General features: G+C 42.2%; 1 protein-coding gene across 2 annotated transcripts in view; it reads right to left on the reverse strand.

The window, feature by feature from the left end:
* The window catches only part of wdr37 (WD repeat domain 37), a 145,651-nt gene extending 132,590 nt beyond the window's left edge, over positions 1-13,061 (reverse strand). For both annotated transcript variants that reach the window (XM_043690670.2, XM_043690669.2), the window contains exon 1: positions 12,947-13,061. The gene's annotated coding sequence lies outside the window, so the exon portion shown is untranslated. The remainder of the gene's footprint in view (positions 1-12,946) is intronic.
* Between the last annotated feature and the right edge of the window lie 9,806 nt (positions 13,062-22,867).

Genomic DNA, 22,867 nt, shown 5'->3' on the forward strand with positions numbered 1-22,867 from the left:
AGGAATGAGGAAAGTGTGTCCAGCAGGCTAAGATAAAAGGTAGGGAGGAGGGACCTGGGGGAGAGGCGTTGGAAATGCGATAGGTGGAAGGAGGTCAAGGTGAGGGTGATAGGCCGGAGTGGGGTAGGGGCGGAGAGGTCAGGAAGAAGATTGCAGGTTAGGAAGGCGGTGCTGAGTTCGAGGGATTTGACTGAAACAAGGTGGGGGGAGGGGAAATGAGGAAACTGGAGAAATCTGAGTTCATCCCTTGTGGTTGGAGGGTTCCTAGGCGGAAGATGAGGCGCTCTTCCTCCAACCGTCGTGTTGCTATGGTCTGGCGATGGAGGAGTCCAAAGACCTGCGTGTCCTTGGTGGAGTGGGAGGGGGAAGTTGAAGTGTTGAGCCACGGGGTGGTTGGGTTGGTTGGTCCGGGTGTCCCAGAGGTGTTCTCTGAAATGTTCCGCAAGTAGGTGGCCTGTCTCCCCAATATAGAGGAGGCCACATCGGGTGCAGCGGATGCAATAAATGTGTGGAGATGCAGGTGAATTTGTGGCGGATATGGAAGGATCCCTTGGAGCCTTGGAGGGAAGTAAGGGGGGAGGTGTGGGCGCAAGTTTTGCATTTCTTGCGGTTGCAGGGGAAGGTGCCGGGAGTGGAGGTTGGGTTGGTGGGGGGTGTGGACCTGACGAGGCAGTCACGGAGGGAGTGGTCTTTTCGGAATGCTGATAGGGGAGGGGAGGAAAATATATCCCTGTGGGGTCCGTTTGGAGGTGGCGGAAATGACGGCGGATGATACGCTTTTCCTCCGCTACATTGATGACTGTATCGGCGCTGCCTCGTGCTCCCACGAGGAGGTTGAACAGTTCATTCACTTTACCAACACCTTCCACCCCGACCTCCAATTCACCTGGACCGTCTCAGACTCCTCCCTCCCCTTCCTAGACTTTTCCATTTCTATCTCGGGCGACCGAATCAACACGGACGTTTCTTATAAACCGACCGACTCCCACAGCTACCTAGACTACACCTCCTCCCACCCTGCCCCCTATAAAAACACCATCCCATATTCCCAATTCCTTCGTCTCCGCCGCATCTGCTCCCAGGAGGACCAGTTCCAATACCGTACAATCCAGATGGCCTCCTTCTTCAAAGACTGCAATTTCCCCCCAGACGTGGTCGATGATGCCCTCCACCGCATCTCCTCCACTTCCCGCTCCTCCGCCCTTGAGCCCCGCCCCTCCAACCGCCACCAGGACAGAACCCCACTGGTCCTCACCTACCACCCCGCCAACCTCCATATACAGCGTATAGTGATGGAAAAGGTTAGACCGGATCTAAAAGGAAAAGGCTTATGCCCGAAACGTCGATTCTCCTGTTCCTTGGATGCTGCCTGACCTGCTGCGCTTTTCCAGCAACACATTTTCAGCTCCTAAAATATCAGCAAGGCAGTCTATGTGTGGAGCCACAGGAAATGGGGGAGATACTAAATGAGCTTTTTGCATCCATGTTTACAATGGAGAAGGATATGTAAGATCAAGAATGTGGGGAAATAATTAGCAACATCTTGAAAAATACCCATATACACAGGACGAGGTGCTGAATAGCTTAAAATACATAAAGATGGATACATCCCTGGGACTTGATCAGGGGTACGTAAAAAATTTGTGGGAAGCTAGAGAAGAGATTGCTGGACCGTTTGCTGAAATATTTATATCATTGATGACCACAGGTGAGGTGCCAGAAAACCGGAGGTTGGCTAACGTGATGCCACTATTTAAGAAAGGCGGTAAGGGAAAGCCAGGCAACTATAGACCGGTGAGCCTGACATCAGTAATAGGCAAGTTGTTACAAGGGATCTGAAGAACAGGATTTACATGTATTTGGAAAGATAAGGATAGTTTAGCGATAGTCTAATGGCTTTTGCATTGGATATCATGTCTCAATAATTTGACTGAGTTTTTTGAAGAAGTAATGAAGAGGATTGATAGGAAGGAGACCAGAATTGCACGCAATATTCCAAAGCTGGCCTAACCAATGTCCTGTACAGCCGCAACATGATCTCCTATACTCAATATTCTGACCAATAAAGGAAAGCATACCAAACGCCTTCTTCACTATCCTATCTACCTGACACCAGGTTATAGTCCAACAGGTTTAATTGGAAGCACACTTTCGGAGCTTTCGGAGCGACGTTCCTTCATCAGGCTCCAAAAGCTAGTGTGCTTCCAATTAAACCTGTTGGACTATAACCTGGTGTCGTGTGATTTTTAACTCTGTATACCCCAGTTCAACACCGCATCTCCAAATCTTATCTACCTGCGACTCTACTTTCAAGGAGCTATGAACCTGCACTCCAAGATCTCCTTGTTCAGCAACACTCCCTAGCACCTTACCATTAAGTGTACAAGTGCTGCTAAAATTTACTTTCCCAAAATGCACCACCTCACATTTATCTAAATTAAACTCCATCTGCCACTCCTCAGCCCATTGGCCATCTGATCAAGATCCCGTTGTAATCTGAGGTAACTTTCTTTACTGTCCACTATACGTCCAATCTTGGTGTGATCTGCAAACTTACTAATTTTCCCTCCTATGCTCACATCCAAATCATTTACATAAATGATGAAAAGTAGTGGACCCAGCACTGATCCTTGTGGCACTCCACTGGTCACAGGCCTCTCGTCTGAGGAACAAACCTCCACCGTGAGACCTAACCTTGCTAAGCAGTCTCACATGGGGAACCATGTTGAACACCTTACTGAAGTCCATATAGATCACATCCACCACTTTGCCTTCATCAATCCTCTTTGTTACGTTTTCAAAAAACTTAATCAAGTTTGTGAGGTCCTTGAATATTTTTCAAGCAAAGTGAGGTGGACTTGTTCAGCAAGAGTTGGAAAGATTGTCTGGACAGGTAGTAATGTGGATTGCAAGTTGTAGTCAAATTAGCCATGACCTCATTGAATATTGGAGCAGGCTTGAGTGTGGTTGAACGGTAATTCCACTTATGTTTATATAAGTGACATAAAGTACTAGCTGAGGCACAAGCTGTAAAAAAGTCAGAACTACTTGCATAATCATGAAAAAAGATGATATCATCCAAGGGTTTCATCACAACTTGTCATATCATTTAAATTTCAATAATGGCTAAACAATATAGACCAAAATGTCACACAGCCAACCTTACTGTACTGTATGTAATTTAAAAAAACTCAAGTTTATTGTGTCAAATTTATTCAATTTCCACTATAGTTTAAACATCAACATATTGCCTTTCAACGTATTATCTTATAACTTATACCATTCAGCCCTTTGAGACTATTCCACCAATCATGATTAACTCAATTCCACTTCATCCACCAAATGTCTCCACTTCCCTCTATCAAAAATCTATCAAACTCACCCTCAAATAAATTCAACGTCTGAGCTCATTACTCTCTGGGGAACGAGAACTTGACAGATTAACAACCATCCGAGAGAAAAATACTCTCTTCTCTTAAGAGGGGCGGCACAGTGGCAAGCACTGCTGCCTCACAGTGCCAAGACCCGGGCTCAATTCCCGCCTCGGGCAACTGTCTGTGTGGAGTTTGCACATTCTCCCAGTGTCTGCATGGATTTCCTCCGTTTGCTCCGGTTTCCTCCCACAGTCCAAAAATGTGCAGGTTAGGTGAATTGGTCATGCTAAATTGGTCATGTTAGGTGAAGAGGTAAATGTAGGGGAATGGGTCTGGGTAGGTTGCTCTTCGGAGGGTCAATGTGGACTTGTTGGGCCAAAGGGCCTGTTTCCACACTGTAAGTAATCTAATCTAATCTTAAAAGGAAGGCCTCGTATTCTTAAAACACAGTTGCCTTGTTCTAGCATTCCCAAAAGAGGAAATATTCTACCTGTTACAAATCAGGTTTCACTAATATACACAAAATTATTGATTTATTACAAATCAAAACTTTATTCAACAAATCATGCAAGGCAGGTTAACATAGTTTGCAATATGAAAATATTAAGGATTACCTCTCTAGGCATGCCCACACGCATACACACTCCAGAAAAAAGAAAACAAAATATGGATTTTGCTCTGTAGAGATTCACCGATCTTCTACAGTAACCTTTAAAGTCGCACCATTTTAAAAATAAAACTAATTACAATGAAGGGTTAAGACTGGGGATTCTTCAAGTGAAAAGAACAGGGATACAAGAGTGATTTAATTAATAACTTAGATAAGATATGATGGTGATGGGAGATTGCATGGTGTGTTGCAATCTCAGTACTTGGGAGCTGCTGGACACCATGGTGATCCACAGAGAACACATCTGTAGCAAGTGTTTGCAGTTTGACCAATTTTGGATTTGAGTTGAGCTGGAATTCAAGCTGAAAGCATTGAGGCACATCAGAGAAAAGTTGCCTGGATACTTTGTTCTCAGAGACAGTCATGCCTTAGATTAGATTATTCAAACTTGGTCTGTAATAAGGACAGGAAGGTGTTAATGTGGGTGATTCCAATGCAGGAAACAAAGAAGTTTTCAAGGTGACTCTGCCCCTACAATTGCCCGACAGTCATGAGGTGGTTCTAAGGTGTGTGGCCAAAACTGGGGACCGCAGGGAGGATGAAGGAATTGACCACAACACCATGGTACAGGGAGCCATTCAAGTGGGGGAGGAAATAGGAATGTAAAACATTAGGGGGACATATCCTGTTGAAAGCAGAATCCCAAGACCTGTGTTGCCTACCTGGTGTCAGGCATAAGCATATCACTTCTGGGCTGTTGGAAAACCTCGGGTTAGAGGGGCGAGATCAGTAGATGTCGCCTCGTTGGAACTATCAATGTTAAAAGGGATGAAAAGAAGGGTCTGCTAAAAATTTCTGAATAAGAGTTAAACCTAAAAGCAGAACCTCCAAGAGAAAAACCTTGGAATTACGACCTGGATCACAGACAAACACGCAAAGAATAAATAAAGTCAACAAGTTAAATGTTTGGCTCAAATATCATTGTGGGAGGATTTCAATTCATGGGGCACTGACACCAGTAGTGGGATAAAGGCTGATCTGTGGCCTTGCTTCATTAACATACTTTTGGCCCAACCTCTTAATAATTTTGCTTAACAAAAATGTATCTACCCGAGATTTAAAATTAAAACTAATCTGGCATCAGTTTGCAGTAGAAGGTTCTATACATCTACCAGCCCTTCTATGTACAAGTGCTGCCTAACATCCCTCCTGAACAGTTGGGCCCAAATCTCAAAGCTATGCCCCCTAGTTCTCGAATCCCCAACCAGTGGAAATAGTTTATCTTAATCAAACCTCTCTTATCCTGTTAATATCTTGAAAATTTCGATCAGATCATCTCTTAACCTTCCAATTTCTAAAGAAAACAGACCTAATTTGTATAATTTCTCCTTTCAACATAACCCCTCCCTGGAGTCCAGTTATCACTCTTGCAAGCTTACGATACACTCCCTCCAAGGCCAAGGCAAATATATTTTTCCTAAGATGTGGTGCCTAAATCTGCGCACAGTACTTCAAGCAAGGTCAAACCAGTATAATTTGTGCCCTTATACTCCTGTCCTCCAGATATAAAGGTTATGAAACCATTAGCCTTCTTAATTATTTTCTGTACTTGTTTGTCACATTTTAAAGACCTACACACCTGAACTCCAAGTCTTCTGGACATCCATTTTATTTAACTTCATGCCATCTAGAAAATACACTAAAATGTTCTTCCTCACTTAACTACCCAGACAAGCTTCATGTCACGTATGGTGCTGGAAAAGCACAGCTGATCAGGCAGCATGTGAAGAGCAGGAGAGTCAACGGTTAGAGCATAAGCACTTCATCAAGAATAATGAAGGACTTATGCTCGAAATGTTTATTCTCCTGCTCCTCGGATGCTGTCTGACTGGCCGTGCTTTTCCAGCATCTCACTTTTTGACTCTGATCTCTAGCATCTGCAGTCCTCACTTTCTCCACAAACTAATCATTCTCCCCGCAACATTTCCATTTCCTTCAGTATCATTCATATATCTGCTCAGAGGAGGGTAGAGAGACTTCAAAGTGGGCAAGTATAAGCAACTAATAAGGCAAATATAGGGTAGATGCTGGAGAATGTGGAAAAATGTGAGGTTCTTAACTTTGATAGCAAAAACAAGAAGATTAATCAAATGGCAAAAGATTAAGAAAGTAGGAGGTGCAATAAGGCGTGGGTATCTTGTACAGTTGGCATGGAAAGTAAGCATTCAGGTGCAGCAGGCACCTTCATAGGTGAGAGAATATGCATATAGGCACAGTCTTTCTGCAATTGTACAGGATACCTGTAATAGTGCATGCAGTTTTGGTCTCCTTACTTGAGAAAGGATATTCTGGCCATGGAGGAAGTACAAAGATGATTCACCAGACTGACTGCTGGGATGATGAGGTTGATATATGGGAAGAGACTGGATTGGTTAGTCTATATTCACTAGAGTTTAGAAGAATTTGGGGGAGAAATCTAACTGAAAGCTATAAAATTCTAACAGGGTTAGACAAGATAGATTCACGAAAGATGCTCTTGATGACCACGGAGAGTCCAGAACCAGGGGTCACAATCTAAGGGTAAGGGCTAAGCCTTTTAGGAAAGAGATGAGAGAAATTTCTTCTCCCAAAGAATGGTTAGTCTGTAGAATTGTCTACCACAGGAAATTGTTCTGGTCAAAACAATATCGACACTTTTTTTTAAAGTTTTCACAGCTTTTAGGATGAAAAGAAACAAAGGGTATGAAGAGAAAAGCAGGTACTTGATGGGCCAAATAGATGACCCCTGCTCTTATAATCCTATGCTTCAAAGCAAAAAGATATGGAGCTGTTGCAGGGCAACTATTCTGGTAATGATTACCAGACTTTCACAGGAAGGGACAGAGAATACAAGCATCATTAGAGGGCTATTCCCCTCTAATCAGTGAGCAGTCTATTTTCCTCTGGAACAATGGCAACTTTAATTTTTTTGAAATCTGACTTACTTTCTGACCAAGCATGAATCTTTGCAGAATTGTGCAGTGTTTGTTCAACTTGATACTGCCCTCAATTTCATTCGCCACAGACAATGCATTTTTCTCAGAGAGTATTTTGGCTACGCCTGTCAGCCAGATTGGGATTAGAAAAACAAGACAGAACAAAACAACAAGGCAAAAACAAATCCATCAGAGAGAAAGCTGTAAAATACTCAAAAGACAAAGGAGGCATCTGAATATAGCTGAAATGAAAACAAGAAGGAAGAGGCATGTTCACTAACACGCTTACTAATTTTTATAGATGCATCCCAGAAAGCATCCTTTCTGGATGCATCACAGTTTGGTATTGCAATTGCTCTTCCCAAGATCACAAGAAACTAGAGATAGTTGTGAACACAGCCCAGTCATTTTTTATTATTCATTCACGAGATGCAGGCGTTGCTGGCTAGGCCAGCATTTATTGACCATCGCTAATTGTCTAGAGGGTAGTTAAGAGTCAACCACATTGCTGTGGGTCTGGAGTCACATTAGGCCAGACCAGATAAGAATGGCAGTTTCCTTCCCTGAAGGACATTAGTGAATCAGACGAGTTTTTTAAGCAAGAATGAATCCTTGGTCATCATTAGATTATCATCCAGATATTTATTCCCATGGCAGGATTCGACCCTTTGTCCCCAGAACAAAGGCCTCTGGACTAACAGCAAGTGAGGACCATAGATGCTGGAGGTCAGAGTCAAAAAGTGTGGCGTTGGGAAAGCACAGCCAATCAGGCAGCAACAAAACAGCAGGAGAGTCAATGCTTCGAGCATAAGCTCTTCATTGGGAATGCTGAGGGTGGCCCAAAGGTTGAGAGATAAAGGGGAGGGAGGTGGGGCTGGGGGAAGGTAGCTGGGAATGCAGTAGGTAGATAAAGATGGGGGGAGAGGGGGGGGGGGAGAAGAGAGCAGGAGGAGGTGGTGGCGATGGCAATAAGTCACAGAGGATAGTGGGAAGGAAAGTGGACAGGTAGGACAGTGCCAAGTTGGAGGGTTTGACCTGGGATAATGTGGGGGGAGGGGAGGTGAAGAAACTAGTGAAACCGACATTGATTCAGTGTGGTTGGAGGGTCCCAAAGTGGAAGATGAGGTGTTCTTCCTCCAATTGTCAGGTGGCTGGGATTCGGAGGCTCAGGACTTGTATGTCCTTGGTGGAGTGGGAGGGGGAAGTGCTCAGCCACAGGACAGTGGGATTGTTTAGGGCATCTGTCCAGTGATGTTCTCTGAAACCACTTCAACTCCCCATCCCCCTCCTCCAAGGATATGCAAGTCCTGGGCCACCTCCACCTCCAAATCCTAGCCACCCATCGCCTAGTGATCATGAGAAAGTAGAAGCAGATTCAACCAGCAAGTGCACTGAGTGCTGATTGCCGGAATGTGTACAGAGCATGCATATGTTCCACTTCATCAACAGGGTATTATAAACTATTACAAGCACTTAAGCTGATAAAATGCTTGGCACAATATGCATCACCAAAATACCCAGATTGCTAATAATCCTGCAGTACAAAAAATCCTTTATGCCTTTGAATACAACGCAAAGAGATCAGAGACAGTTTCAGCCCAGATATGCACACCAAACAGCATGCAAATTCAAACAGTGCAACTTATTAAGTCGACACTTTGAAACAGAATACATGCATTTTGTATTTGGTGTAGACGCAATGGCATTTTGAATTACTGGAGGTCAATTAGTAACCACAAATGAAACACTGAACCAGAATTAGATAATGCTGTGCTTTAACCAAGAAGAATCATGAAATCAACTGTATTATTCACTGATATTCATTATTTTATCCTGGTTCAACATTCGTACACATTCTCAAGTTGCCTCCAATAACTACCATGATGGTGTTCTTTGATTTGATATCTCCTGTTTTGAAGTGAATCTTCAAAACTGTGTTCATGAATTTGCAGTATAACAGTGATGGCCAAACATTCATTTAACAAATTAAAAGTTTGTTATAGCCAAAGTACAGAAATACTTCATACCACATATTTCATTGTGTCGTGATTTTACAACTGTTTGAATTGAATCAGCCAGCACTACTTTTTTAAAATGTAATTCATGTACATAAAATCACTTACATAAGACATGATCTATATTTTATTAAAAGAATACGTTTTTACATTTAACTGTATGAACTAAACATTTAAGTAGCTCACAGATTTTAGCGACATCAAACTTACCCACATTAACTCATGAGTAAGACTTTAATGAGGAGATATCTGGCACAATATTAAAAGCCTTAAAATGCATAAAATATGAACACTGTTTTGTAATTATTTGTACAAGACATAGCATAGAGGCAATATTAAGAGCCATTTCCCCACCTCTGCCTCTATGCTATGTCCTGTACAAATAACATATCAGCATAAATTTATCCTCAATCTTTGCTTGTCAAATCACAGCAAGTCACAACATGAATTATGCAGACACAAAACATTCTTACTTATCCAAGCTAAAGTTGAAAATGAACACAATTCAGTATTTTTTTAAAAATTCAAAATAGACATTTCAATAACCTACAGATCATGCCCCAAACTCTTTAGCAGCTGCCTTCGCCAAGACATGGTTTGCGAAGCATTCACTGTTCACGACTGTTTGATTGACAGTAGTAAAACAATGATCCCAAATCAAAGTTTTTCTCTTGTGAGTTATTCAAAGAAAAGCAAAACTTTTCAAGGCACGTTCGTGAGTTTGTACATTGCATAACAACTGCATTTGGTGTGCAACCCAATCGGCAACCATGCCTTCCTTTGCCCACATTCTAAGCTCTAGAATGCCATCCTCAAATCTCTCCTCCTCTCATTCCTCCTTTAGGACTTATCTTAAAGCCTATCACTTAGACCAACCTTTTGGTCACCAATCCTACAATTGCCTTAGTGGCTTGGTGTAAGTTTGCTTGATGACTCTGCTGTGAAGCACCACAGGATGTTTTACTTCATTAAATGCAAGTTGCTATCAGGTCAAATTTCTTTGTTGAAGCTAATGAGAATTTCCAATGCTTAGTAATGTATATGTAAGCTTTCCCTTCATGAAATGAAACTTTTAATGCGACTTTCACAAAGTCTGCCCTTGAATCCTCCATTTCATTCAGCTCCCATATTACTAGTTCCAGCATCACTCCCCACAACAAAAGCAAACAAATTCTATGATCCATATTTAGGGGCCAATATATTTGCAGTGTTTAAAAATTATGGAAAGGTTCAATCGGAAAGATAAAGAGAAACCAGTTCCTGTGATTTGAAAGTCAAGAACAAGAAGAAACCAAGCTTAAATGATATCAAGGTTTTTCAGTTGTGTTATCAGGAAGACCTTCTTCACACAAAAATGGAGTAGATCTCACACTCTCCTACCCCAAAAAAGATACTGAAGTCTGGTGATTCAATAAATTCAAAACTGAGATTAAGAGATTTTTGTGAACAATATTAAAGAATTGTGTTAGGTTGTTATTAGTTAAAAGATCTGACACAATTTAATTAAAGGTGGAATCAGCTCCAGGAGCTGAATGTTCCAACATTGTTATGTTTCATGACTCACATTGGTAAATTGCTCATAAAGCTTTTATCCAAAAAGTTCAATAAATTAAGATGGCTGAACTGTCCCTGGAACACCACTACAGATCAAAAGAACAGCAGAGCATAATCCTATCACTAGTTGTCATTTGGTTCAGCTGAGACTGCAATTTAACTGAGGCAAACAGAGGAGAAGAAAATCCCTGCCCAGAATTACACACAACTCTGGATAACTAAAAACCGAATTACACAACCACTCAGCTTGCAACCCTATTTCTTCTCTGGAGAAATAATCTAACAAATGCTATGAAAAAAAGCTAACCATAGTCTCATTTACTTAAATTTCATACATGGTGAAGTAAAAAGTTACTGTCAACACATTCAGCATTGCATATTCTGGATATTAATAAGTCTCACAATGGAAGTTGATCAACTCATGAAAATATAAGTGACAGGAATAACTGACAATTATATAAGATTTAGAAGGAGTAGGCAATTCTTGGGTCTGCTGCACCATTCACTGTGATCATGACTGATCTCATCTTGACCTCAAAGCCTCCTTCCTGCCTGATATTTAAGCACTCTGTTTGATGTTGCAAGTCAATTTCTAAAAAAAAAATGACATTAGACAGAATTCAGAAAAGACTACCTAAAGGCAATTTTATATAGCAATCAGGATTCTAAAACATCAGTGCTCAAGCAAAGCCAACAACAATCATATATTATACTCCCTTTAATAAACCAGTCATTCATGAAACAACTGGGCACATATTCTGCAGTGACTTGCAGTCACCTGAAGAGGAGCAGGTTATGAAAGCTGTCAGGAGGTGCAATTTATCTTGTTTATCTCGTATTAGCTCTGAACAACTGCAATTCATACACCACTGATATAAATAACTGAAATTGCTTTATTACAAAAGATTGAGAAGTTACATAATTAAATATTTAAAACAATTATGAATGTAACTGATGACACAGTCAGCTACATTCACAGAAAATGACAAAACTAACAGCCATCTTCCCTCACAAAAGCATTTGATGATTCATCAACTAACCTCTTTGATAAACTGTGTGAACAGACACTGGAAATTATAACTAATAAAGATCATAAGTCATCAAGGCTAGGCAGGAAAGGGAAGCTGAAGCCACAAACACTCAGCCATGATCTGTCAAATGGCATAGCAAGTTTGAAGGATTGAAAAGACTAGTCCCGGTCCTAATTCATTTGCCCATACTAAGAATGAGGGGATCAGTTAGCTCAGATGGCAAGGTGGCTGGTTTGTGATGATCACCAGCTGAGGTTACCATAAAGGACTCTCCTCAACCTCTCACCTTGCCTGAGGGATAGTGACCTCAGCAGCCCTGTAGGACTATGGACCCTTTATTAAAAACAAAGATGATCATATTTCATGTGTAAGATGACAAATAATTTGCAGATGGGAATATAGATGAATGGTTTATGGATGCAGATGGTTATAGTTGATAAATTGGGATAAAATGTCAGTCTCAATTACTCTTCAAAACTAAAAACACAGAAGCAAAATACGTATTTTCTGAATATACTGAAGGGCTTATGCCCGAAACACTGACTCTCCTGCTTCTTGGATGCTGCTTGGTCTGCTGTGCTTTTCCAGTGCCACAATTTCTGACTGATCTCTCCAGCATGTACAGTCCTCATTTTCTCCTATCTTTTATCTGTGTTTAACAGCTGGACAATTAATGGCTCAGAAATCCTTAAAACTATTCACACACTGCTGATAACAACCAATTACAGTGCTGCTATGCTGCTCAGGGCATGACATTTGCATGGTGACCAAACTAGCATTGTGTGAGTGGATACAGCAATATGGAAACTGGAGAGGGTGAACAAGAAGACAGATAACAGGCCAAATCAAATGGTATACTACCAACAACTGCAAGGAACATCTCTCAGCTGACTCAGCACGAGCCAGCGAAAAGCAATGTCACTCTTTCTGAGGCACTTGGTCTGAAGTGGCAAGAACTGAGTAGTAAAGCAGCTTGTCTAATGTGGGGGAACATGAGAGCTGGGCTCTCATTCACGATGGGCACACTGGGCACTATAGGAAACGCTAGGAGGGCGGGATCTAAAGGGAACAGGCAGATCTGATGCTCCAAGAGTTGACTCTCCCTCACAAACATGAGAACGCGTGAACATGGGAGGTGAGGGGGGCTCGAAAACCGTAAAAGTGGGCAGAAGCCGAGTGCCCCACACGACGTCGCCCGGTCAAAGCAGCAGCTGCCCTCGGGTGGGAGGGGGTTGGGGGAGAGCCCCGAGGGAGTTGGCTCCAGCCCGTCCACCCGGACCCGGCTCATTGAAGCGCTCTCCCGCTTCCAAGGCGGCTCCCTTTGTCGGACACTCCACTCACCGGCGACAGTTATAATCTGGATATTCTCTCTTTTCCAAACACTCACCTCCCTTCAAAACGACATCCTGCAAACTCATCCGGGCTCTGTCACTGCGGAAAGGTGAAAGGTCAACCCCGCTGCTCGAGCGAAGGGGAGCCACTGCGCACGCGCGTCAGCTGCAGCCCTCAAGACTGGAGCCTGACTGCGCATGCTCTTTTCATCAGTCCTGCTTCCCCCGACAGGACATGTCCATTTGCACCTCTGGCTGATGCCCTTTGGTGGTGTAGTGGTAACGCCTCCAACTCTGGAGTCAGAGTGTGAATTCAAGTCCCACCTGCTCCGGAGGTGTGGTGCAACATGCATGTCTGAACAGATTCATTATAAACATCATGTACAGTAGTGCCTCGACATATGAACCACCCCGTTCACAAACAAATTGGTTTACGAACAGGATTGTAAGTAAAATTTTGCTTCAAAGTACGTACAAAATTCAAGGTATGAACGAAGGTACGAACACAAAAAGCCCGTGGTTTCATTGTCATTGTTCTGCTTTTCTACGCGCGCTTTGAACGCAAAAGCTCTCTGGCCCCATGTGATCTCATTCACTTCGTCTTTGGCGCGCACGCGCTGTGAACATCCAACGTCCAAGCATTCTTACGCTTTTTTTTTGTTTTTTGCATTAAATTAGCCCTCATTATGGCTCCCAAGAAAGTGAAAAGTGGTAGTGTTAGTGGTGTTAAGAAGCCTAAACGTATTACTGTAGAAACGAAGAAGGAAATAATAGCTAAACACGAGAATGGTGCTCGCGTATCTGATCTCGCAATGCAGTATGACATGGCGAAATCGACTATCTGTACTATCCTAAAGAACAAAGAGGCACTAAAGGCAGTTGACGTGGCTAAAGGAGTGATTATTTTAACGAAGCAAAGGCCTAAATTGTTAGACGAGGTTCAAAAATTATTATTAGTTTGGATAAGTCAAAAAGAGCTTGCTGGAGATAGTGTTAACGAGATAGTCTGCGAGAAGGCTCTACACATACACCGTGATTTGTTGGCGACACCGCCGAGTACAAGTACTGCTAGCGTTGAAGAATTTAAAGCCAGCAGAGGCTGGTTTAATAAATTTCGTCAACGAATTGGAATCCATAGTGTAATAAGGCATGGAGAAGCAGCTAGTTCGGACAAAAAGGCAGCGGAGGACTTTGTGAAGGAATTCAATAAGTTTGTTGAAGATGAAGGTTATGTCTCACATCAAGTTTTTAACTGTGATGAAACTGGACTTTTCTGGAAAAAAATGCCCAAAAGGACCTACATAACCCAAGAGGAGAAGGCACTACCGGGCCACAAACCAATGAAGGACAGGTTAACGCTTTTATTGTGTGTGAATGCAAGTGGGGATTGCAAGATTAAGCCTCTATTAGTCTACCACTCTGAAAATCCTTGCGTTTTTAAACGCAGTAATGTTTTGAAGGCTAAACTTCTGGTAATGTGGAGGGCGAATACCAAGGCTTGGGTCACGCGAATGATTTTTATGGAATGGTTGACGGAAGTTTTTGCACCAGCTGTCAAGGAATATCTTGAAACAAATAATTTGCCACTTAAGTGTCAATGCTCCTGCCCATCCTCCAAATTTGGAAGAAGACTTGGACCTTGAATACAACTTCATAAAAGTAAAGTTCCTTCCTTCCAACACCACTCCTGTTATCCAACCCATGGACCAGAATGTCATTGCAAATTTCAAAAAATTATATACGAAGGCTCTATTCGCCAGGTGTTTCCAGGTCACCAACGACACAGATTTGAGCCTTGGTCAGTACTGGAAGGACCACTTCAATATCCTCCACTGCATAAGCCTTATTGATAAGGCATGGAACGCGGTCTCTTTCCGTACGTTGCATTCGGCCTGGAGGAAACTTTGGCCAGATTGTGTACCTGAGAGAGACTTCAAGGGTTTTGAGGAGGAGACATTGGTAAATGTAGTGAACGAGATTGTGACCCTGGGCCAAAATATGGGCTTGGAGGTCGATGAGGATGATGTGGCGGAGCTGGTGGAGGACCACAGACAAGAACTCCGCACAGAAGATCTTGTTGAATTGCAACAGGAGCAGGTGAAGGTTGTGCAGCAGGAGCATTCTGGAGAGGAGGAAGAAGAGAGGGAAGATGTATCAAGTGTTCAAATCAAAGACATTTGTAGCAAATAGAGTGAAGTGCAGGCTTTTGTTGAGAGGCATTACCCTAACAAAACTGTGACCAACAGAGCAGTGAACATTTTAAATGACAATGTGATGTCTCATTTTCGGAAAATTCTGCAACAAAGAAAAAAAAAGTTTCTCTGGATCGTTTTCACCAACCTCCAAGAGACAAAAAAGAGAAAAGACTCCGGAAATATCCAAACAATGGGAAAATTGATTCAGTTCGCGAACTGGGTCCCAGAACGGATTAAGTTCGTAAGTCGAGGCGCTACTGTATTTGTTTTCACTGTACACATCCATTAGAATGGGTTTTATTTGTTTAATAAAAATAAAGAAATGCATGCTTTAGTGAGGATTTAATTTAATTTTGCAAGCTAAGGGGACGCAATAGCAATAGTCATCATCGGAAGAGCCTCACAGACAAGGATGACTCTCCACTCTCGGGGTGAGACCAGTGATGGCTGTACAGACTGATGCGGCTACCAAAGGCTTTGTTACACTTGGTTCTGGATTAGAGGTGCTGGAAGAGCACAGCAGTTCAGGCAGCATCCGAGGAGCAGTAAAATCTGAATGCCTGAACTGCTGTGCTCTTCGAGCACCTCTAATCCAGAATCTGATTTCCAGCATCTGCAGTCATTGTTTTTACCTTTGTTACGCTTAGGGCAGGTGGTGGTCACAGGAAGGGGTGGCTGGGGCATTGACGTGCCAGCTCTTTCCTCTCACCATTTTCGCCTGGCTTCCATTTTTTTCCTGACAGCAAGTCTCCAGATGCTCGACACCTTCCGAAATGCTGCTCCTCCACTTCGGACAGTGTTGGACCCGGGATTCCCAGGTATCTGTGAGAACGCTGCACTTTGCCAGTGAGCCTTGAGGGTATCACTTACATGCTACCTCTGCCCACCTGGGGTTTGCCTGTCGTTTCTGGGCTGGGGGTAGAGCACCTGCTTGGCAACTCTCTTGTCAGTCATGCAGATGACATGTCCAGCCCGGCACAGCCAATTAAGGGGAGTCAGTGGCTCTGTTATCCCGTTCCCACCTCAGTTGAAGCAAACGCTCAGAAACACAGTACAGTTTTACCTCCTTCATCTTTATTCCAGGCCCTGGAGGGAGAGAGAACGATCGTCCATGTGCACAGAGATACGGGTTCTCGGTCTTCTCTTAAACAGCAGATTCATCAGGATTTATATCATCACTTACAGGGAGGAGCTTCCAAATCAGGCAACATCTATATTGATTGGATGACCATTACATTCAGCAAGCATCAACAGTAAAGATTAAGCCATCTGGCGTAAAACTGAATGTTCTTAACCTTGTTAATTGGCTTTACATAATGAATGCTTTTTCATTTCATTAACCCACTACCGTTGCCTCCAGCACCTCATTGTTTACTGCATGTTCTTATCTGATCCAAGTCATGCTAGCTGAGCCTTTTGTCAAGCAATCCTAAGCTTAACTCTTTCCCTACCTGTTCATACCTTATACACTTTCTCATTCTCTCCTTTTATCATTTCACGATAACCACCTAGATGGCACTACCAGATTTCATAAGACTCTGACAGCCAGTATTTAAGCAAGTTATTGACACAGCATGCAATGATTTTGCATAACAGCAAAAATTACTAGTCTGTTACAGTAATTAGAACTTAAAAAATCCTCCCCGTGGAAAAAATTCACCAGTAATGTTTGTAAATCCATAGTCCTTAGTGACCACTCCATCCCCTCCAAGTCAAGTAGAAACAAGCCAGTTTCTACAATCTCCTTCAGTAAAGTACAACTTGAAAACAAAATTCAGTCTGTTCTTGCATCATTCCTTGGAGAAATCTGAATTCTTGGGGAAGGGCAGTGAAATACTTAAAGCTGACAAGACTTCTATTCTTCAGGAGATGCTTCAGATGGAGGACACCAACGCATCTGAGTGTGCAGTGCAGCAGCTGCAGCTGCAGACTAGGTGAATGCAGCATTCTTCGCTGCATCTGCTCCCGCTCTGCTGTTAAATGTAACAAAGCCAACTGGCTGTTGTGATGTTAGCTTAGTCAGTGAACCATCATATCCCTTAAATGATCGAAAGACAAGGTAAAGCTCACGTGGTCTAATGTCCATAGAAAGGCCACTGACAAAAAGCGTATTGACCTCCTCTTCAATCTTGTTAGCTTCTTCACCTTTTGTGCTCATGACTGGGGAGCTGATTGAATCCATTGGATCAGGTTGTGGAGAGATGGGCGGTGGTCTGAAGGCATACTTTACCTGTGAATGGAGAAACTCGAGAGAAGATGTTAGCTGCTGAAAGTATCTTTGCATTTTCTCTCTAATTCCTTCCTTGCTAAGGTGGTTATCATCTTTGAGGAGAAAGTGAGGTCTGCAGATGCTGGAGATCAGAGATGGAAATGTGTTGCTGGAAAAGCGCAGCAGGTCAGGCAGCATCCAGGGAACAGGAGAATCGACGTTTCGGGCATAAGCACTTCCTGAAGAAGGGCTAACGCCCAAAATGTCGATTCTCCTGTTCCCTAGATGCTGCCTGACCTGCTGCGCTTTTCCAGCAACACATTTCCATCTAAGGTGGTTATCAGTATGAAGACAGTCACACATTTAACTACACTAAATTGTTAGCAAGTTTTGAAAAGATTTATAGCTCAGGTTGAGATTCTGGATGTAGGTTTGCTCGCTGAGCTAGAAGGTTTGTTTTCAGATGTTTCGTCACCATACTAGGTAACATCATCAGTGAGCCTTTGGATGAAGCACTGGTTACATGGCCAGCTTTCTATTTATTTGTTTAGGTTACCTTGGGTTAGTGATGTTAATGACTGTGGTGGCATCATTTCCTGTGGTGATGTCATTTCCTGTCCTCTTTCTCACGGGGCGCTAAATAGGATCCAAGTCAATGTGTTTGTTGATAGAGTTCCAGTTGGAAAGCCATGTTTCTAAGAATTCTCCTGCGTGTCTCTGTTTGGCTTGACCTAGGACGGATGTGTTGTCCCATTCGAAGTGTGTCCTTCCTCATCTGTATTTGAGGATACTAGTCAGAGAGGGTCATGTCTTTTTGTGGCTACTTGATGTTCACGTATCTTGGTGGCTCACTGATAATGTTATTGATAATAGTATGGTCACGAAACGTCTGAAAACAAATCTTCCAGCTCAACGAGCAAACCTGCATTCACACTAAATTGTGTTTGCCTATTTCAACATTCTTTGAATTCTTGAAGTCTGTTACTCTGTTCACTATTTATGACATTATCAAGTTTTATACGTTCCATAAACTTCTAAATTGTACTGCCTAAACAATGCAGTCAATTATAAACAACAATCAGTGGTCCCAAAATCAAATCCTTGGCTGACCCCATTCAGGTTATTCAAAATTATTTTCCTTTAAAAAAATTGATACTTGGCTAATGTGAAAGCTTTCAGAAAAAGTATTTCAAAAGTCTGGAACAGCAAGTAAACAATATGGAAAATAAAGAACATGAGAGCATGGGAAGGGTTAAAGCATGAAGACCACTGGCAATCTGTGTTCTGTGGAAGGCAGGATGGGATAAGAATAGTGGAATGCTCTTACACCAATTAGCAGAGTAAGGTTAAGGCTGAAAGGTCACTTTGGTGGGATGAGATAACATAAGTAATAAAGCAAGTTTCGCTGTTAAGTGTTATTATGGCAGGATTGGGACCATAAATATTTGGGACATGACATTAAAATATCGAATTAATAGTTAGTAGAGTCAGCTTGAGACAGGAGACTAGATGGAATAGCTAAATATCTATCATGACAGGTTAGTCTGGAATAGAAGATCACTGTAGCAGAGTTAGCAATAAATATCTAACCATGACATTAGAATAACATTAAGTAGAATGTACAATTAAAGAGATAATGGGAACTAACATCACTGGTTTATTGTGTAGCTAGAGTGAGGTACTTTGATTAATATAGTTGAACATGCTAATAAGCTAACAGAAACATGATCAAAAAAGATATAGTAATCCACAGACCCTGAGGTTCGTGGGTATTTGAGAATCTGCTTTCTTAGTGTCATGGTTTTTTGTTTGCAAATAAAGGACCTACTTTTTGAGGAACTCTCTGCATCCCCTGGTGATTCTCTATATTTTCTCTACAACAACAACAAAAATGTTTCCTGCGCTTTACCAATTGAAGAGGCAGTTTCAGTTCAGATTTAAATCTCAAATATTTGTGGGAAGCAAATGCTGAATATTTAAAAAAATATTCTCGAAATGAAATTTCCCAAATAAACAGTCAGAATATAGTGGCAACTTTGACAGAGATCAGCATCCTTTGAATTTGCAATATGAAGGGGGCCAATGAAGTCTTCACAATAATTAAGAGAATTGAAACAACTCAGCCTCAAGTTCGAATATTCTCTAAAATCTTAACAAAACATCAAAATTAAAAATGCACTCTTTTTGTGAACATTCTGCATTAGAAACACAGCAACAAAGGTAGTATAATACAGTATTCTCATCTGGTTAAAGCATGACCACTGACCCAATTTTTTTTTTAAAAAAACAGGCATTGTAGAATTTTAGGAGAAAGTGAGGTCTGCAGATGCTGGAGATCAGAGCTGAAAATGTGTTGCTGGAAAAGCGCAGCAGGTCAGGCAGCATCCAGGGAACAGGAGAATCGATGTTTCAGGCATAAGCCCTTCTTCAGGAATGAGGAAAGTTTGTCCAGCAGGCTAAGATAAAAGGTAGGGAGGAGGGACCTGGGGAAGGGGCGTCGGAAATGTGATAGGTGGAAAGAGGTCAAGGTGAGGGTGATAGGTCAGACTGGGGTGGGGGCGGAGAGGTCAGGAAGAAGATTGCAGGTTAGGAAGGCGGTGCTGAATTCGATGGATTTGACTGAGACAAGGTGGGGGGAGGGGAAATGAGGAAACTGGTGAAATCCGAGTTCATCCCTTGTGGTTGGAGGGTTCCCAGGCGGAAGATTAGGCGTTCTTCCTCCAACCGTCGTGTTGTGGTCTGGCGATGGAGGGGTCCAAAGACCTGCATATCCTTGGTGGAGTGGGAGGGGGAGTTGAAGTGTTGAGCCACAGGGTGGTTGGGTTGGTTGGTCCGGGTGTCCCAGAGGTGTTCTCTGAAACGCTCCGCAAGTAGCCGGAGAATTTGTAGAATTTCAAACAAATTAGGGGCTCAAGGGACTCAATCAATTTCTTTTAAGGCGACAAGATAATTTTAAAAAGGACATAATGTTGTACAATTTCAACGTAAAAACAAAATCTGTCCCATTACATAGCCCACAAAACACATTGAATTGAGATCCTGATTCAAACAAGGGAAAACAGTTACTTAAAAGCATTTTAAGGACCAGTATTTTAACAAACCAAAATTTATAAACATCCAACACTCTCAGCATGGCATAATTTACATTGAAACTTTTCTTTTGTCAACCCAAGTATTAGTACAACCTTAATTTCAGCATTTCTCATTTTATTTATTTTTTTCCATCCTCTGACTAAAGTTACACTTAGAAGAAGAGAAAGCCCTCGTAGTGGACTACATGGCGCAGCAATCCAAGCCACTCTCTTCCTCCAGAAGAAAGACTCACAGAGCCTCAAATTTCACCACTAGGGACTTTGATCCTTTTTTCACTTTACTCTTCATGGGGGCTTGAAACCCAATTAAATACAGAGGACTTGAATCTCAATTAAACACAGAGGACTCAAATCTCACTTAAATATATAGAACTCGAGCCCCAATATAGTACAAGGACTCGAACCTCAATTAAACCCAGGGAACTCTAACCCCAATACAGTGCAGAGAACTTGAACCTCAATAAAACCAAGAGCACCCAAACCCCATTACAGCACGGAGGATTTGAACCTCAGTAAAACCCAGGGACTCAAACCCCAATACAGCACAAAGGACTTGAACCTCAATTAAACCCCACCCCCTAATACAACACAAAGAACACGAGTCTCTCTTGTGAAACTGTTCTCTCAACTGAACTAATTACTGTTCAAGGAATACATTGAATAGAGAGTGATCGAAAGAGGGAACCATTTCCGACACACAGGAATAGCGAGGGGGACCAAGGTTTAAAATCTTATCGTGTGGGCCTGTCTATCTTGAGACACCAACGCCCCGGGCGATCATTTACACCGTTCAATCATAAGTATTTATTTGGATCTTGCTGACTACACCAATATTGTCATCCCATTCCCGCCTCAGTCGAAGCAAAATGGTCAGAGACATAGTATGGTTTTACCTCCTTCATCTTTATTCCGGGCCCCAGACAGAGAGAATGATCGCCCATGTGCACAGAGACACGAGTTCTCGCTCTTCTCTTGAACAGCAGACTTTTCAGGAATTATATAATCACTTACAAGGATCAGCCTCCATATAAGGCAACACCTATATTGATTGGGTGACCATTACAATTAGCTAGCATTAACAGTACAAATTAAGCCATCTGGCATTATACAATGAATGTTCTTAACCTTGTTAACTGGCTTCACACAATGAATGCTTTTCACCTTGTTAACTGGCTTTACATAATTAATATTTTTCACCTCATTAACCCACTACCCTTGCCTCCAGCACCTCATTGTTTACTGCAAGTTCTTATCTGATCCAAGTTATGCTAGCTGTGCTTTTTTATCAAGCGAGCCTAAACTTAACTCTTTCCCTACCTGCTCATACCTTATAAACTTTCTCACCTCGATGCTAGGGCTGTTGGCCTGAGTGAGCACTCTGGGTTTGCGTCTTTCCTCTCAGCAGATTTGCAGGATCTTGCACAGGCAGCGTTGATGGTACTGCTCCAGTGCCTTGAGGCAAGAGTAATGCCATTTGAGTCCTGGATTTGAATCCCACCATAATAGATGATGAAATTTGAATTCAATAAAAATCTGGAATTTAAAAATCACTGGAGTCATGGCAACCATATAACCATTGTTGATGGTCATCAACAAAAACCCATCAGGTTCAGTAATGTCTTTTACCTGGCCATCCTTATCTGATGTGGTTGACGTGGGACTTCTGCAATATTGCTGACTCTTAACTTGGGGATAGACAGTAAATGCTGGCCCAGTCAGCAAAGCCCACATCCCATGACCAAATAAAATTTATTGGGATTTGTGTGCCTTCTATAATTTATTGCTCACCCATACTTACTCTTGAGAATGTGGCAGTGAGCTTTCTTCTTGCACTGTTAGTGTCCATGATGTTAATCACTGAAATCATGCCTGCCGAACCTCACTGCAGGACATGCTGGTGCATCACAAGAACGAGATTGGTCAGACTGGAGAAGCCTTTCTTAATCTCTGCATCCTCACCATCTTTGTGAAAAACGTGGTCCAGCTGGCAGGTGAGGAATAACACTAGTCCTGTGCCAACTGAAAGATCAGAATAGCAGAGCTCAGTGGACATCATTGTCTGCATTTCTCAAATGTTAATCCGCTCTTACATGTTCCTCTATACAAGAGTTTGTGCATCTTCACTGTGGAATCTTGTTTGTTAGGACATGGCGTGAACCCTTCTGCTAATTCAACCAAACACCCAGAAAAGCTCACCTCGCTCCATAATCTGTTAAACTATGAGTGACGGAGAGCTCCCAAATTCCACTATTTACTGAAAAATAATATCAATTTCTTCTTTAATCCCAGAAGTGAACATTAAACAATAACTATTCACAACTCTAAGGCCCCCTTTATCTTAACTGTTTATTATCTTCCTCCAAGCTTATAACAATATACTATTCTAATAAAAACCCTTGTTAATATTACATCAACCTAATTTCAAGACCACACAATGGTTGTCCTCTCCGGTGTCCTTCTTCTTTCGCCTGAAAATCTCCC

Source organism: Chiloscyllium plagiosum, unplaced genomic scaffold, assembly GCF_037043375.1.
Source record: "Chiloscyllium plagiosum isolate Xiang-an unplaced genomic scaffold, Cpla_swu_hap1 HiC_scaffold_5, whole genome shotgun sequence".
Taxonomy (NCBI): Eukaryota; Metazoa; Chordata; class Chondrichthyes; order Orectolobiformes; family Hemiscylliidae; genus Chiloscyllium; species Chiloscyllium plagiosum.